Raw genomic sequence first — 17,249 nt, 5'->3', positions numbered from 1 at the left:
TTGCTCTAATAATATATTTTATAAAATACACATTACTTTTCATAGCTTTACTCCATTTTATACAGATTTTAATACAAATAGATGATAAATAATTCATCATAAATGTAACAAAAATGCTTAAATAAAACAATGGACTAAAAAACTATAATTTGACCAAGGAAAATATTCACTTATTATGTTTATATTTTGTTTGTCAGAAATACATTGAAAATTATTCATCATCATTTAGATAATAATCATTATCTTCACCTTTTGTCTTTGGTCAGTGTTTTATAATTAAGACCATATGTTACTTGACAAAGCAAGTACTCACAAATAGTTTTTCACATATAAATTTTGTCTAATACTCCCTCAGAAATAATGTAAGTATGTTATGAAGAATTAAAAAAAATCTGTATCTACTTGACTCTGATTATTATGCACCAGATTTTCCCATTGCAATTAAGATTTTAACATATTATACTATTGCACAGTAGAGTGCCGGTAGAGTCATTAGCTATATGATTCTAAAATTTAGAAGAAATATACTGAAATTTTCTACCATAATAAAATTATGAATTCATATGTAGATATATTTAATTTGATTAAAACTTATAATCATGTATACATGTATCAAAGTATCAGAGAGAATCTCAAAAATAGCATATTATACTTGCTTTGATATGCCATTTCATGTTAAACAATGTAATGAATTTTTGTGACTTGATGGCTATTGAAGTCACTGTCGTGGATACACATTCATTGCCTAAGTAAATAACCCATACCTTAGTTTGTAGTATCCAACCATTGATCTAACAAAGACTTTTCTCCAAATTTGTTTTTACAATCCAGAAAGGGAAGTTTTATTTCATCAGGAATTTCTAGCAATACATTTTTATGTATTTGGTACAAGCGTATTTTAGTTTTCCAGCCCCATGTAATTAAACACAATAACATAAATTTTAACATTGTAGTTCCAAATATTAGTTGCATATTAGAGTTTCATTGTGACACTTACAGTTCATATATGCATATTGGCGATTTTCATACCGTATTATTGTGCACAGTATTACAATGAACATATATGCAAGTGCTTCTATATGTAAGTGCTTCTATTTAATCCTGTCTTACATTTTTGAGATATGTCCAAGATTGGCATCATTATATCGTATGGTAGTTATGTCTATTTTTTTATTTTAATGAATCTTCATACTGATTTCCATCACAGTTGCATTAAGTTAGACTGACTGAAGGTTTCTTTCTTTTTTCTTTTATCCTTATCAGCATTTGTAGCAGCCATTCTGATTGGAGATGAAAGGATAATGTTATGATTTTCATTTTTTTATGACAATAGAATTTTCCTATTCTCCCATGACTTTTCTTTGCTGGCCATGAGGTCTTCCTTTCAGCAAGAGAATATTTCACAACAGGGCCTGGCACTGGTGACTCACACCTGTAATCCTAGCTACTCAGGAGGCTGAGATCTGAGGATCACGGTTCAAAGCCAGCCCAGGCAGGAAAGACCGTGAGACTCCTATCTCCAATTAACCACCAGAAAACCGGTGGCGCTGTAGCTTAAGTGGTAGAGCGCTCGCCTTGAGCTGAAGAGCTGAAGGACAGCACTCAGGCCCAGAGTTCAAGCCCCACGACCGACAAAAAAAAGAAAATCCCAACAGGAGGCAAAATGAATCCATTGAAATGGAGTCAAGCCACTTAGAACCTTTCCCACATTTGAATCAGTTGGCAAGGAATAGAGTTAGTGTTAGATGAAATGGTTGATCTTTACTTCTATAGGAAATAGAACAACTACAATGATTTTAAGAAATAATATGTTTTGAATACAAAAGATTACTTAGATCATTTCTCAGGATTATCATATTTGTGATTAAAGTTGGTGAGAAACTACTAGGTTCTAATTTAAGCAAAATTTCCTACCTATATGATGCTTCATAAAGCAATGACTAGTACTTCACAAATGTGAGCTTATGTTATACTTTTGCCTAGTGTAATTATACATATTTTAGTCAAAATAACAAAAATTCTTTTAAGAATCTGAACTCTGAATGTTTCTTGGTCATTTAATTTGGTATTCTTGGTTCATTTTCCTTCCATGAAAATATCTAGCAAATAATCCCTACTTTTATCATTTACTGACTTTCTTATGATTAGAGTGTTTTCCAACCCATATCCTTGTGGAATTCCTTTATTTTGCTTAGTACTTTAATCCATAATACATTATCAATGCACATTATATTCAACATTTTACTTGTCCTCTATTTTAATATTTCTTTTCTTTGTTTCTATTTCACCTTATTTGTTCCTCAAAACTTTCCTAAGGATGTCATAATAACATAACATGCAGTGTTCTGTTTACCTAAAAGAATTTATTTTTCCGGGGCTGGGAAGGTGGCTCAGTGGTAGAGCGCTTGCCTTGCATACCTGAGGCCCTGGGTTCGATTCCTCAGCACCACATAAGCAAAAAGCCGGAAGTGCCACTATGGCTCAAGTGGTAGAGTGCTAGCCTTGAGCTGAAGAGCTGAGGGACAGCGCCCAGGCCCAGAGTTCAAGCCCCACGACCGGACCCCCCCCCAAAAAAAAAAGAATTTATTTTTCCACAGTTCTTTAGAAGGGGGTAATACAAAAGCACTTTGTAAACAAGAGTCTTTGATTTCATCTAAGTGCTCTCTTTTTTGCAAATGGACAGCATGTTTTTTCCACTACATGTTTCTTCAATTGTTCCAATCTCCTTGTCTTTAAAAATCATCATGCAGGAACTGCTACTAAAGCTTAATGGTATAGCACTTGTTTCACATGCTCAACTCATTGGATCACATACACAAAATCAAGAAAAAAGAGACACCAGTGGAACTGGGTTAGGAACAGTTACAAATGGTTTTTGTTAGCTTAATTACCACTTTGAAACCTTTAATTCACATGCATTCAGAAATGAAGGAATTCTCAACTATTTCAACATATGAATTATTGTTTTTTGGATGGGAGACACAATTCCAGTCATAGTAAACATTTCACTTTAAAAATAAAATTGTTTGATAAGAAAGGAAGAATTTTCCCTCTTTATAACGAAGAAATCATAAAAGCAAGATTTTCGTTCTGAAGGTCTTAAGTATTTTGACTCTGAATCTTGTATCTATTTTAATGACCAACATGAAGGAGATACATAGTTTATATTTGTAAGATGAATAAAAATGATTATAGAAAACTAGTGGCAATCTATTTAAATGTCATAGACAAGAGCAATAAACAATATTAACATAATGATCTAATTATACTGATGTTGTGATAAGAATATCATATTATACAAATATCAAACAAAGGATACTTATATATTAACATATGTAAGAAACTCCCAAAATATTAATTCTTGATTGCAGAATTCTGTAATGGGACCAGAATTTTTTTAGATCTAACTAACATCTAATTAGCCACCAGGTTCTTGGTCCAAGTAATGAGGTCAAATTTTTTATAAACATAAACATGTTATATAAAATTTTGTATAAAACAATAAGCCATATGTAAAAGGACCAATTGAGATAGGAAACTCAATAACTTTTGTGGAGTCAAATGAGTAAGTTATCCAAAGAGCTTCTGTAGAGAACAGGATAAAATCAGCAGAATTAAAAGACAACCTGAAATGGAAGAAAGTAATTATAACTGTTCTTTTAAGAGACAATTTATAAAAAGAGATACTTAAATGTCCAGCAAATAAATGAAAATTTCACTATAATGCTAATTATAAAAATGCACCAAAACCATATTGAGTTATCACTTGGCCCCAGTTAGAAGGGCTATAACAAAAACAAGCAAAACACAAAGGCTAAGATTTAAGAAAGGATACCTACCCAATGTTGTATGGAATGTAAATTAGTACAGTCATTTGGGAAAATATTATGGAGCTTCCTCACAAAACTAAAAAGCAGAAATAAAATTTGGTTCAGCAATCGCAATACAGGATATAAGTCTAAAGAAATAGAAATTAGTTTGCAATGATTTATCATCACTTGCATGTTTATTGCAGTATGATTCACAATAATCAAGATATTTATGTGTTAAATGTATATATTTGCTATGTTATTTAGTACACTATACTCATATATATTGAAGGATATAGGACATATATACACATCATATGTACACATATATCAACATAGGTGATTATGTACACATAGGCACATACATGAACATATATATATATATATATAAAATGAATACATTTCATGTATAAAAGTGGATGAAACTCCATCTTTTGCAGCAACATGGATTATCTTACATAAGACATTATATAAATGAAACAAGCTAAATACAGAAAATCAAATACAAACCTTCTCATTCATATGTGGAAATTAAAGGAGTTACATTTTATAGAAGAGTAGAATTTTAGAATGATGGGGGTAGAGATAGCATATAAAAAGAGTAATAAATGGATAAACATTACTGTTCAAAGGAATGAGTTCTTGTATTATATTATACATTAGGAATACATAGTCGGCATTTATTTACTTTATGTCTGTAAACATCTTTTAGATAAAATTTTAGGTAATTTCAATAACAAAAACAATAATAAATGGATATGCAATTTATTCTGATTCCCTCACACATTTTATAGCTTTATAAAATAGCAATTTACAATACAATATATAGCATCAAATATGAACTAAAACAAAGACAATTACTAAGACAAACTGTATATAAGAAGTATACTTCTTTTTTTTTCTCTTTTTTTTGTCAGTTGTGGGGCTTGAACTCTGGGCCTGGCAGCTGTCCCTGAGCTCTTCAACTCAAAGTAAGCACTCTACCACTTGATCCACAGAGCTACTTTCTGAAGTACATTTCTATTTTTATGATCTTTAAGTAATTTTAAAATTTAACATGTAAAATTATGAGTACAATGTGTTTTGATAAATATCATTTCAAAATTCTCCCTTCTATTTTTGTGACAATTAAAAGCAAGAACAAAATTAAAATGTATGGTTTAAGGATTAATTTATATGAGAAGGAACTATAAAGAAAAGTGAAAGAATTAAATACTAATGTTTATGGAGGAAGCATACAGAAAGGGACTTAATGTAAGTAGGGGGGAAAACTTAGTTAAAGTATACTGTATCATCACTTATTTTAAACAGTGATAACTAAGATCACTTATTTCACTTGTATTTTTCTAAACTACTCACACATTGTAAAGGGTGTTTCTTTGTGTCTAAAAGTATTTCATACTAATAAGAAGAAACAACAATAATGGAAGCTAAAAATGATAAAGAAAGAATGGCTTAAATGCAGAAACGTGGTTTTTTTGTTTTGTTTTTGTTTTTGTTTGGTGGGGAGTTTTTTTTTTTTTTTTTTTTTTTTTTTTTTTTTTTTTTTTTTTTTTTTGCAATTTGTCCCAAGCATTTCTAAACCTCTATTCATTGTAGATCCATGGTGATGAATCTGGTTTATTTCTTCCAGAAAGTAACTCTTGGTAAAGAGGAAATAAAAGATGAATGACTTCCCCCCCCCCCCCACACACAGACAAACATCTTTGTATACTAACAGAAACAAATGCAGCATAAAATTTGGTTGTGAGTTTGCTTATGCCTGTAATCATATCTACTCAGAAGGCTGAGGCATGAGGATCCTGTTCCAAGCCAGCCTGGGCAGGAAAGTCTATGAGACTCTTATCCCCAACTAACTACTAAAAAGAAAGCTGGGGAAATAGAATTACAGATTTAGGAAGATGGCAGAGGAGCAGCTAGGAGTTTATCAAGCTCTCAAATAGAAACCAGTTTTAGTGTTCCAGTGAAAAATCTAAGGCTAGAGAGTCAGACCATCATAATACAGAGAATTTGGCCAGAGAGGAAAATTTAAGGCAACTTGGTTAAGGAGACACATTTGAGCACTCATCACTGTCTGAGGTAGTGGTGGCATTGTTGGCGGCAGCGGCAGCAGCTACTGTGGCCACCACATCAACAAACAGAACCTGGTTCAAAGGTGCCAGAGATGGTGCACAAGCAGATTGTACTCACCACAAGAAAGAACCGACAAGGAGCAGAAATCTTTATTGTGCTGACCACAGATGTATGCAGACTGCATATGGCCCAAAAACCAAGGAAAAGGCATGGGTATCCCACAAGAAGTCCTTACTCCTCACAGAACAGTTTGGAAGGTAGCCCCTCCCTCAGCACCAGAGAAGAACTCCATCTTTGATACTGGCAAAGATTGTGCTAGAGCAGCTAGCAGATAACTCAGGGCTTAGAAGCAGACACTGACTAGCCATTTTTTAACAGGGAAAAGGAACCTGACCATGATGAATTATATTAATTGATTTGCATATATTGAACCACTTTTGCCTCTCTGAAATGAATCTTGTTTGATCATTGTGTATGATTTTTTTTCTTATTGTGGTCCATAGGGCTTGAACTCTGGGCTTGGGTGCTATTCCTCAACTATTCAGCTCAAGGTGAGCACTCTACCGCTTGAGCCACAGTGCCACTTCTGGTTTTCTAGTGGTTTATTGGAGATAAGAGTCTCATGGACTTTCCTGTCCAGGCTGGCTTTGAACGGCAATCCTCAGATCTCAGCCTCCTGAATAGCTAGGTTTACAGGTGTGAGCCACTGACGTCCGGCTTGTGTATAATTTTTTTTTTGTTATGAATTGTTGAAGTCGATTGGCCAAAATTTTGTTGAGAAGTTTGCATCAATGTTCATCAAAGAAATGAGTCTATAGTTCTCTTTTTTGATAAGTTCAGGTCTGTTTTGAGATGAAGGTTATAATGGATTCATAGAAAAATTTTGTAGTGAACTTTCATTTAAATTTCATTGAATTGGAGGAATATCGGTGTGAGTTCTGCTTTGAAAGCCTTGTTGAACTCAGCTGTAAATCTATCTGGTCCTGGGCTTTTTTGGATGGTAGGCCTCTTATTGATAGTTCTATTTCGATGCTTGATATGGGTCTGTTAAGTTGGTTTAAATCATCTTGGTTTAGTCTTGGCATATCAATATTTCCTAGAAATTCTTCCATTTCTTCCAGATTCATAAATTTATTAGCATAAAGGTTTGAGAAGTATTCCCTTATAATATTCTGATTTTTGGTTGTTTTTGTGGTGATGTATCCATTCTCTTCTCTGCATTTTTTATTTTGGTGTCTTCCCTTCTTTTTCTATTAAGATTTGCTCAGGGTCTGTCAATTTTGTTAATTTTTTCAAAGAACCAAGTCCTTGTTTTGTTGATTCTTTCTATTGTGTTGCTTAGCCTCCATGTTTTACAAGATTTTCTTTGGTGGGCATTTGATGTTGAATTCTAATTTTATTCCGTTGTGGTCTGAGAGAATGCAGGGAATAATTTCAATGTTTCTGAATTTGGACAAATTTGCTTTGTGCCCTAAAATGTGGTCTATTTTGGAAAATGATCTGTGTGTTACTGAGAAGAAGGTGTAGTCTGATGCTGCTGGGTGAAATATTCTGTAGATATCTGTTAAGTCTAATGATGTATGAAGTTGTTTAAATCTGAGATTTCTCTGTTGAGCTTTGGCCGGGTTGATATCTCTGTGGGGGGAATAGTGTGTTGAAGTTACCAAGAATCATTGCCTTTGGATCTATGTGTGATTTGAGGGAAAGTAGTGTTTCTTGGAAAAATTTCTGTGCTCTGGTGTTTGGTGAATACATATTTAGAATTGTTATATCCTCCTGTAGGAGACATCATTTTATTATTATGTAGTGTTCTTTATCTCTTCTCTATAATTTTAATTTGATGTCTATTTATCTGATATTAGGATGGGTACTCCAGCCTATTTGTGGGGGCCATTTGCTAGGTACATTCATTCCAGCCTTTCACTTTCTGAATGTGTCTGTTTTTGTGGGCACTCTGATGGATCCTGATTTTTGATCCAACTAGACATTCTATGTCGTTTAATTGGAGAGTTAAGCCCATAGATATTGTGAGTTAAGATTGAAAGGTGTTTTGTATTTCCTGCCATATTGCCTATATCCTACTTATATATATATATGATTCCTAGTTTGGGGGCTGTTTCTCTTCCCTCATCGCGTTTTTATTGGTTTTTCATATATAGGACATCTTTAAGTATCTTTTGTAGGGCTGGTTTGGTGGAGACATATTTTTTTCAATTTTTCTTTGCTGTGGAAGGTTTTTATTTTTCCCTTAGTTATAAAGGAGAGTTTAGCTGTGTATACAAATCTTCATTGATAATTGTTCTTAGGATGTTGCATACTTCATTCCATGCTCTTCTTGCTTTCATGGTCTCTGCTGAGAAATCTGTAGTTATCCTGATTGATTTTCCTTCACTGTTGATTGATCTTTTCACCCTGACAGCTTTATGGATCCTTTCCTTAATCTTTGTTGATCCCATGTGTATTACAATATGGTGCAGGGATGTCCTGTTCTGGTCTGGTCTATATTGGGTTCTAAATGCTTCTTGTACCTGAATGGGCTCATATTTTTTTTTTGCCTATTTGGAAGATCTTTGCTAAGATTCTGTTAAATAAATTTCCTAGACCTTTAGCTTATGTTTCTAGGCCCACTTCTATACCCATTAGCCTTAAATTAAGCCTTCTGATGGTGTTTTCTATATGATGAATAGATCCATCATATTTTTGGATTTGTTTTGAATAATTGTCTTCTTTCTACTTTGTTTTTTATTTCCCTTTCTTCCACTAGGTCAGTTTTAATGACTTCAATTTCTTTGCTGAAGCTTTGTTATAAATCTTTTATGGATTTCTTTGCCTCCTTGATTTTGTTCCTTGTTCATTCTCACATCCCTTAGTTGAGTAGCCATACTCTCACTGGACTCCTTTTACTTTTGTTGGAATTCATTCAGCTTTCTCTTTGCAGATTCCATGAATTCTTGTATTAATCATTGTTTAGCCTCATCCCACTCTTGCATAGCCTTATGTAGGCTTTAAAATTTTCCAATCAGCGTGTTTACCAGTAGTGGTTGTAAAGCATTTTGAGAGATATCCTCTGGATTTTTTATTCCTTGCTCTTTTGCCTGGTTGTCCTGGGTGGGAGTGGAAATTCCTTGACTTGCCCTTTTTCTTGTCTTTCTGTTGCTTGTTTTAACCATTTTGGAATGAATGCAAAACCAATTCTTCACTAAGGTACAGGTACCAACCCAGATTCCTATGGTTGCACGGATTTTGGAGATTTACACTTAATGATTTCTTTTCACTCTATCTCACCTTTTTTGGGATTGAGTGCATATCCAATTACAAACCAGAACACAATTCTAAGACAAGCATCTACCCAGTGACCTGTAGTTGCACAAACTTATGGAGTTTACAATCAATTATGAGTATTTTCACTCTATCTGATCTTTTGAGGAGTCGGATTATATACTATGACACACCTGAACACATTTCTAAGGTGAGCACTTACCCAGAGCCCTGTAGTAGCACAGACTTGGGAGTTTACACTCAATAATGGGTGATTTCACTCTGTCTCACCTTTTTTTGAGAGTGAGCGAAGATCCAATTACACACCAGAACACAATTCTAAAGCAAGCACCTACTGAAAGCCCTGTAGTAGCACAGACCTTAGGGGTTTGCAATCTACAAAGTGTGATTTCACACTATCTCACCTTTTTGAGGAGTGAGATTATATCAATTACAAAATCACAATTCTAAGATAAGCCCCCACCCAGTGCCCTGTTGTTACACAGGCATTGGTGGTTTACACTCAAAATATTTTCACTATGTCTCTCCTTTTTTGGAGATGAAAGTATATCCACTCCCTCATCAGAAAACAATTTTAAGATAAGCACCAACTTGGATCCCTGTAGTTGTGCAGACTTTGGAGGTATACAATCCAAATAAGTATTTCACTCTATCTCTTTATTGGATATATATGTAGCCCCAACACCACTGCTGAGCACAGTTTTAAGACAGAATCCACACCTGGGCCATGTCTTTACACTGATTTTAATGGTTCCAAATCATGTATAGTTATTCCCTTATCTATCTCTGGTTGTCTTTGTAGGGAAAGTATTATGTTTCAGAATTGGGGCTTATAAACAGTTGTAGTCAGTGAGTAGCTACGTCATGAGGTTTAAATTGGTCTGGGCTGAGGGGATAACACCATAAGCCATTTTGGCACAGCCTCTCTGACTACAGATACAGTCTAGCTCAATGTTCCACACATGGGGATCTACAGAGTAAAGAAAGCAAACAGGGAATGAAGGAGTGGAAATATAATTGTAAGTGGTTTGAGGTGGTTATAGAGGAAAAATTTAGATATACAATGAAATATAGGAGGAGAAAAATAAGATTAGAGTGATGTAGCAAAGGAATAGAATAAAGGGAGGGAATCTAAGACCTCAATTCTATGTAAGAAAGAGGGAAGAAAAAAATTTAAAAAGAAAAAAATAGAAAAGAAGAAAGTATGTATACATCAAAAAATAAAAAAATAGAACAATTACATACATATGAAGTAATAATACTAAAATTACAAATATGGGCAATCAATTTACACTCTGAATTAAGTATGTACACAGTTAAGGAGAAAGCCTAGAGATCACTGTAGGCTGTTTATCCAGTTGTGAGAAGAACAACAATGAGGAAGGGGAAAAAAAAAAAAACGAGCAGCCCTGAGGCAAAAAAAAAAAAAAACAAGAAAACAAAAATAAAACAAAAACACATTAAAAACTTACAGCAAAAAGAGGTAACAGAGAGTAAAAATAGTTGCAAATTTAAAAAGTAAAGGAGCAAAAAAATTAAAAGAAATTAAAAAAATAAAGAAATAATAAAAAATAATTGTGGAAAAAGAAAAAAAATATTCTATTTATTTTGGGAGGATCTTATGTCTCCCCTAAGTTCACTTTCCAATCCTTTGATGGTGTGTTTGAGTTGCTTGTAGTGGTCGGTTTTCCCTGTTGTTTGGTTGGTTTTTCAAATCAGCTTGTTTGGGTATGCAGAAAAAAGTTTGCTTTACAGGCTTGGAGACTTTGTGACCTTCTTCCCAGACTAAAAAGCAAGATCTGCTTTTTCTTTCTTTATTTATTTTTTGTGATTCCAGGAGGAGGTGGCTGGAGACTGTAGTTTGTTGCTGCTAGGACTGAGCTTGGGGTAGGTGTGTTATCGGTCTGCTTGGAATCAATGGCTTTTCCCAAAGTGGGGAACCCACTTTGGGCCATGAACCTGGAGCTTCTCTGCTTTTATAGCCTATCCAGTTTTTATTCATTATTATTAATGAATTTTGGTGAGATTCCTGCAGCTGGCTAAGGTGCCCATTTGGCTGCTGTATGGATGGAATTCCTTTGTTGCCTTCAGGGGGACTTAGTTGCTTCTCTGGGCTCATCAGGTAATGCAGGTTGTTCCTCCCTGGCCTGTGAGAAATTGCCTCCTCCTAGGTTGGGCAGCCTTCCCCTGGACGGAGCCAACTCTCAAAGGCCCAAATCCTCGCCCTGGAGAAAAAATGGTGCTGCTGTCGTTGCGTTTGTGTCCAGAGTTATCTTCCAGCTGTTATGGCAGAGTCTAGGCCAGTATCAAATATCACATTTTTCTCCTGTGGCAGAGAGGGGAGGGCTGCATTCCTTGAGCTGTTCTGTGAGAAAGAGTGGGGATATTCACAGTTTCCCTTGGCTTTTCAGACTGTCCTGATCTGCGCCTGACAGTGGAGATCAGGATGTGGAATTTCACTCCTGATCCTGCAGTCAACGCTGGAGGTGGGTGAAGAGATGGGGCCCTCAGGCTCTGGCAGGTTTGCCTCGGCTTTGTCTGTCCGGTCCCACGGCAGCTACTGGTGGTAGTGGCAGCTGCTTGTGCTCAAATATGTCTTCTGGGGCAAATTGCCTAAATTTTTCCTCACTAGTCAGAATCTCTGTACACTTATGGCTCACTTGGTGTGATTTTCCCATAGTGAATTATTCCTTGAGCTGTGAAAACTGGTTTCTTGTGGAGAGCGCACTTATAGCCCCGCTACATATCTGCCATCCTCCTCCAGTCTGACACTGTGTATATGTCTTTTTTTGTTGTTGTTGTTGGTCGTGGGGCTTGAATTCTGGGCCTGGGCGCTGTCCCTCAGCTCTTCAGCTCAAGGCGAGCGCTCTACCACTTGAGCTACAGCGCCACTTCCGGTTTTCTGGTGGTATATTGGACATAGGAGTCTCATGGTCTCTCCTGCCCGGGCTGGCTTTGAACCGTGATCCTCAGATCTCAGCCTCCTGAGTGGCTAGGATTACAGACGTGAGCCACCAGCACCCGGCCTGACACTGTGTATATTTCTAAGGCTTCAGGTATCTATTTTTTCTTGAAACAGTTTGGAAAATTTTCAATGCAGGAAAAAAAAATCTTTATTCCACCTCCTATTTCTCCTTCCTTTATTTTGAACAAGCAGACTCTGCTTGTTATAAATATATATATATATGTATGTGTGTGTGTGTGTGTGTGTATGTGAGTGAGTATGTGTGTGTGTGCCTTTGTATATATACATCTCCACTTAGTGTGTTCCAATTTCTGTTGAAAAGTGTCTCATATGTCTTTGATGGATAGCAATTTTAAGTCAATTTATCTTTTCTATCACCTACTTATTCTCTACTATAACAAAATACCTATGCTAAATGGCTATTAAACAATAATAATCTATTTCTCATTGTTCTAATCGAATAAAGTCTATAGAATCTATAGAATAGTGCTTCTGCACTTCCAGCAGTATTTTCCATAGTGGAAAGGGAGAAATGTAATATCTTCAACTCTATCTGATGACACTCTCATTCAGGTAGGTCCTACTGTCATGATCTAATCAGATTTCGAAAGCCCTTTTATTTTAAAACTAATGCATTGGGGAGTGATTTTTTGCGTGTGATATTTCAAGGGAATAGAAATATTTAAGCAACAATAATCATATATCCTTTTGTCTTGTGGTTGAATAAGTTTAAGAAAGGTGTGTTGATACTTTTTCTGTTTTAAGGGCAGCATGTGACTAGCCTATGAACAGTTGCTTATTAGAACATTATGCTTAATTTAAAGGTTCTCAAAGGTCTTATTAATTTACATTTTATGGTAAATATGTACAGAGGGGTTGCATTTACATAAGTAAGGCAATGAGTACATTTCTTTTGAACAGTCTCACTCCCTCCCTAATTCTCCCCCACTTTCCCCCCTGGCTATTCCCTCACCAACTTGTGAAGTCCATTTCCAAAATAGGGTCTAGTGAGGATCAATGCTAAGTTGGTTCACCCTATGTCTCACCATTTCTGTGATTCATTTTTCTTTCCCCAGATCAAATAAACTTATATACAAGACAATGGTACAGAAATAAAAAACAGTGACAACAGGGAATAAATCAAAGAAAAGAAATAACTATAAATAGCACAATTCAATTTCTTGGAGTTTATTTCTCTAAGCATTATTTTATATGGTCATAATATGCAAATAGTTATTGATCCTTTGTGTCATTCTCCTAAGAATATCCTTCTTTGTTCTCACTGTGTGATTCTTACGGTGATGCTTAATGAATCATGTTCATGTATAATTATTTGCATTTTAATATACATTTGATCAACTTGTAGCTTTATAGACATATCTAGTTTATTAAAAATGAGAGAATCCATACTGCCTAGGTTTCTTTGGTTCTGACTAGACATAAAGAGAATTCTCTGAAGAAAAAATAAAAATGGCCAATGGACGCATGAAGAAATATTCAACATCTGTGTCCATAAAAGAAATGCAAATCAAAACAACATTGAGATTCCACCTCACACCTGTGGGGCACATGGGCAGCAAAGATGACGCTGAGAGGAAGCTGAGTGGGCAGAGCCCGAGTTGTTTATGTTAAAATCTGACTGGATAACACAATCAGGCGAAGTGACATCAGTGCGTGAACAGCTGTGGACAGCAGGGAAATTACAGAAAGCTTAGGCGCGTGATAGGGTGACCTCTACAGTGATTGGTTGGGTTTTTTTTCCTCCCCTTCCATGCCACACAATTTTTTTTTTTTTGCTTTAAAAATGCTTGCTGTGTGATAATAAATGATTTCCTGTTTGACTTGACTGTGTCTGACTGTCTCCGAGGCTGAGGCTAAGGGAGGTTGGGGAACGGGAGAGTGGTACTGACTGTTCCTGTTATCCCTTCCATCTTCCGGACGAAGACCCAACACACACCCATAAGAATGGCCATTATCAAGAAAACTAATGATAAAAGATACTGGGGTGAGGGGTTGGATGTGGCACAGCACTCTTGGTGGGAATGTAAACTTGTTAAATGTAAACTTGTTAAACCACTCTGGAAAGCAGTATGGAGGTTCCTAAAAACACTACACATGCAGCTTCTCTATGACCCAGCAATCCTACTCCTGGTCATTTATTAAAATGACTACAAACCAGCTCATATTGAAGTCACCAGCAAAACTATGTTCATTGTAGTATTATTTGCCATAACTAAGATATGGAATCAACTCAGAAGGCCCTAAGTGGATGAGTGGATCAAGAATGTGGTATACTTACAAAAGGGAATTCTATGCTTCCATCAGAAAGAATGCCATTGTTCCAATCATAAGGATGTGGAAAGACTTGAAAGGCCTTTGTGCTTCTTTTAATTCTTACTTTCAAGAGCTATTCTTTGCTCATTTCTGGAACTGGAATATTTTAGAGGTTTTAGCACCTGCATGTGAATCTGAAATTGAAGAGTTATGTTAGTTTAATAATATTTATAGCTTTGATTAATGATACTGACACTTTGCATCCTATTTGATTTGAATTAATCGTTATGAGTACTTTAGTCCTGAATATAATTATTTTTTTGTTTTTGTTTTTTTATTTTATTGCCGGTTGTGGGGCCTGCACAATGGGTCTGGGCTCTGTCCCTCAGCTCTTCAGCTCAAGGATAGTGTTTTACCACTTGAACCATGGCACCACTTCTGGCTTTTTCTACTTATGTGGTGCTGAGGAATCAAACCCAGGGCCTCATGCATGCAAGGCAAGCACTCTACCACTGAGCCACCTTCCCAGCCCCTGAATATAATATTTTAAAAATACTATTTCTTGAAAAAGATTATTTAAATTCAGTAGGCTGCTATGTTTTCCCTTTGAGTGTTCCACAGGATTTCATGTGATGTAAAGCAACTACATGAAAGTAGGAACAAACTGTATGTTAACAGTAAGTATTCAGTGTGCTTCAAAGGGGAATATATTCTTAAGTTCTAGTGCCTTCTATCATTCTTTGCAAGACAAAATTTATTTATTACAAAAATTTGATACATTACTTCACAAATATCACAGTCTAGTGAAACTTTCCTCCCAAAACTCCACTGAAATCACCCTATGAAGATAACAAATAATCTCAAAATTATAAAATCCCATGGCTAAGCCTCTGTCCATGCAATAAATTATTGGAAGAACTTAATGCAATTATTATAATTTTTCATTTGGTTGCCAAAGCACTACTCTCTCTTCATATTTCTTATTACTCACTGTTGCTCCTTTTCAGTTTTCCTTAATGACTTCTTCAGTGTCTTCTATGCCATATAATTCTGTATGTCATCTACATTGTTTCTTTTCTTATGTCTAAAAATGTGATCGAAAGTTTACATGGTAAAAAGCAAAGAATGTAATTATATGGCACAATCAGAAGAGAGCATATCAGTCCAAATTCAGCTGTCTAAGGCAGTCTTCCATACCCTGGTGATATGCTTATGAATATCATCTACTACAGTGTTTCTTGTATTTCTATGTTAACAATTACCACATTTCTCACCTACAATCCAGGTTTTGTCCAGGAACTCTCACTCAAACAATGCTTATTTTCTGTTACTATTTTTTTTTTCTGTTTAAATTCTGTCTGAGCAAAGATTCTTTGTTTGCATAATGATACATTATTTAATTATCTTTAAATAGTTTTACAAAGGAGTTACCACTTGACAAAGCATTTGGTAATGCAATGCATCTTGATCAATGCCAAAATATTAAACATTTTCACGCATGCCTCCTTTACCCATCACTTCTCTTAGTTACCTTAATTTTGCAGAATATACATTGAATACTTTTTTTTTTTTTTTGGTGATGGGGCTTAAATTCTGGTCCTGGGCACTGTCACTCAGCTCTTCAGCTCAAGGTGACTGCTCTACCATTTGAGCAACAGCACCACTTCTGGTTTTCTGGTGGTTTATTTGAGATAAGAGTCTCATGGACTTTCCTGCCTGGGCTGGGTTTGAACTATGGTCCTCAGATATCAGCCTCCTGAGGAGCTAGGATTACAGGTGTGAGCCACCAGCATCCTGTTGAATTCTTTTTTTAAGTATTGTTATTATTTTAAAAATACTGTACAGAGGGTTATAGTTACATGAGTAAGGTAATGAGTACATTTCCTATTGAGCATTGTTACCTCCTCCTTTGTTCTCCCTGGCCCACCATCCCTTCTCTCCCCACCTTCCCAACTCCTCTTACCCCCCACTGTGAAGTTGTAAAATTCCTTTTCAACATAGTGTCCTCTACAACTCGTTGTTAAAATGGGTCAACCTGTATCTTTAGTTAAGCATTTTGTTATTTCCCTCCCCCTCCCCAGATGATAAAAAAAAAGTATATATAAGACTCAGGGCACCAGAATAAAACACAGTGAAAACAGGGGTTATGCCATGGGGGAAAACCATACAACAGAAACAAAAATTTAACATAGCACATTCAAAATATGTTTAAAACAACAGCAAAAAACAAAAACAAAAAAACAAAAACAAAAAAAAAAACACTAGTGTCCCTATCTTGGGGTTCATTTCACTTAACATCATCTTATATGGTCATATGTACATAGATTTTGATATTTTCTGCTTGTCCTAATTATATACTAGTTATTGCAAATAAAGGAAACAATGGGACCTATGCCTCCTTGGGCCTGTCTTACTTTACTTCATATAATTTTTTCAAAGACTTTCCATTTCCTAACAAATGGGGTGATTTCATTATTTCTGATGGAGGCATGGAATTCCATTATGTGTGTGTGTGTGTGTGTGTGTGTGTGTGTGTGTATATCACATTTTCTTGACCCATTCATCTACTGAGGAGCATCTGAGGTGGTTCCATATCTTAGCTATGGTGAATAACGCTCCAATAAACATAATTGTTCCAGTAGCTATAGTATTAATCTTTGGTTACCCTCATCATGCTCACAAAATTCTTGTATTATTCTTTGGTTTGACTCGACATGCTCATGCTTTTCCCTGTTTTGGAACATTGAATTTGACTCCGTACAGACAGGTTTAAAAATACATGCAGAATACAAATTGCATTGAGTTCTTTAAAATGAACAAGTTAGAATGGCTGTTGTTAGTTGGAGTTC

At 35.5% G+C, this 17,249-nt stretch overlaps 1 pseudogene; it reads right to left on the bottom strand.

The window, feature by feature from the left end:
- LOC138839799 (C-terminal-binding protein 2-like) overlaps nucleotides 1-17,249 on the bottom strand; it is a 46,598-nt pseudogene that overhangs the window by 10,961 nt on the left and 18,388 nt on the right.

Source organism: Dipodomys merriami, unplaced genomic scaffold, assembly GCF_024711535.1.
Source record: "Dipodomys merriami isolate MVZ:Mamm:240054 unplaced genomic scaffold, mDipMer1.0.p SCAF_3, whole genome shotgun sequence".
In the NCBI taxonomy this organism is placed as follows: domain Eukaryota; kingdom Metazoa; phylum Chordata; class Mammalia; order Rodentia; family Heteromyidae; genus Dipodomys; species Dipodomys merriami.
Note: the sequence above shows the minus strand (reverse complement) of the source record. Positions and strands in the feature narration are given on the sequence as shown.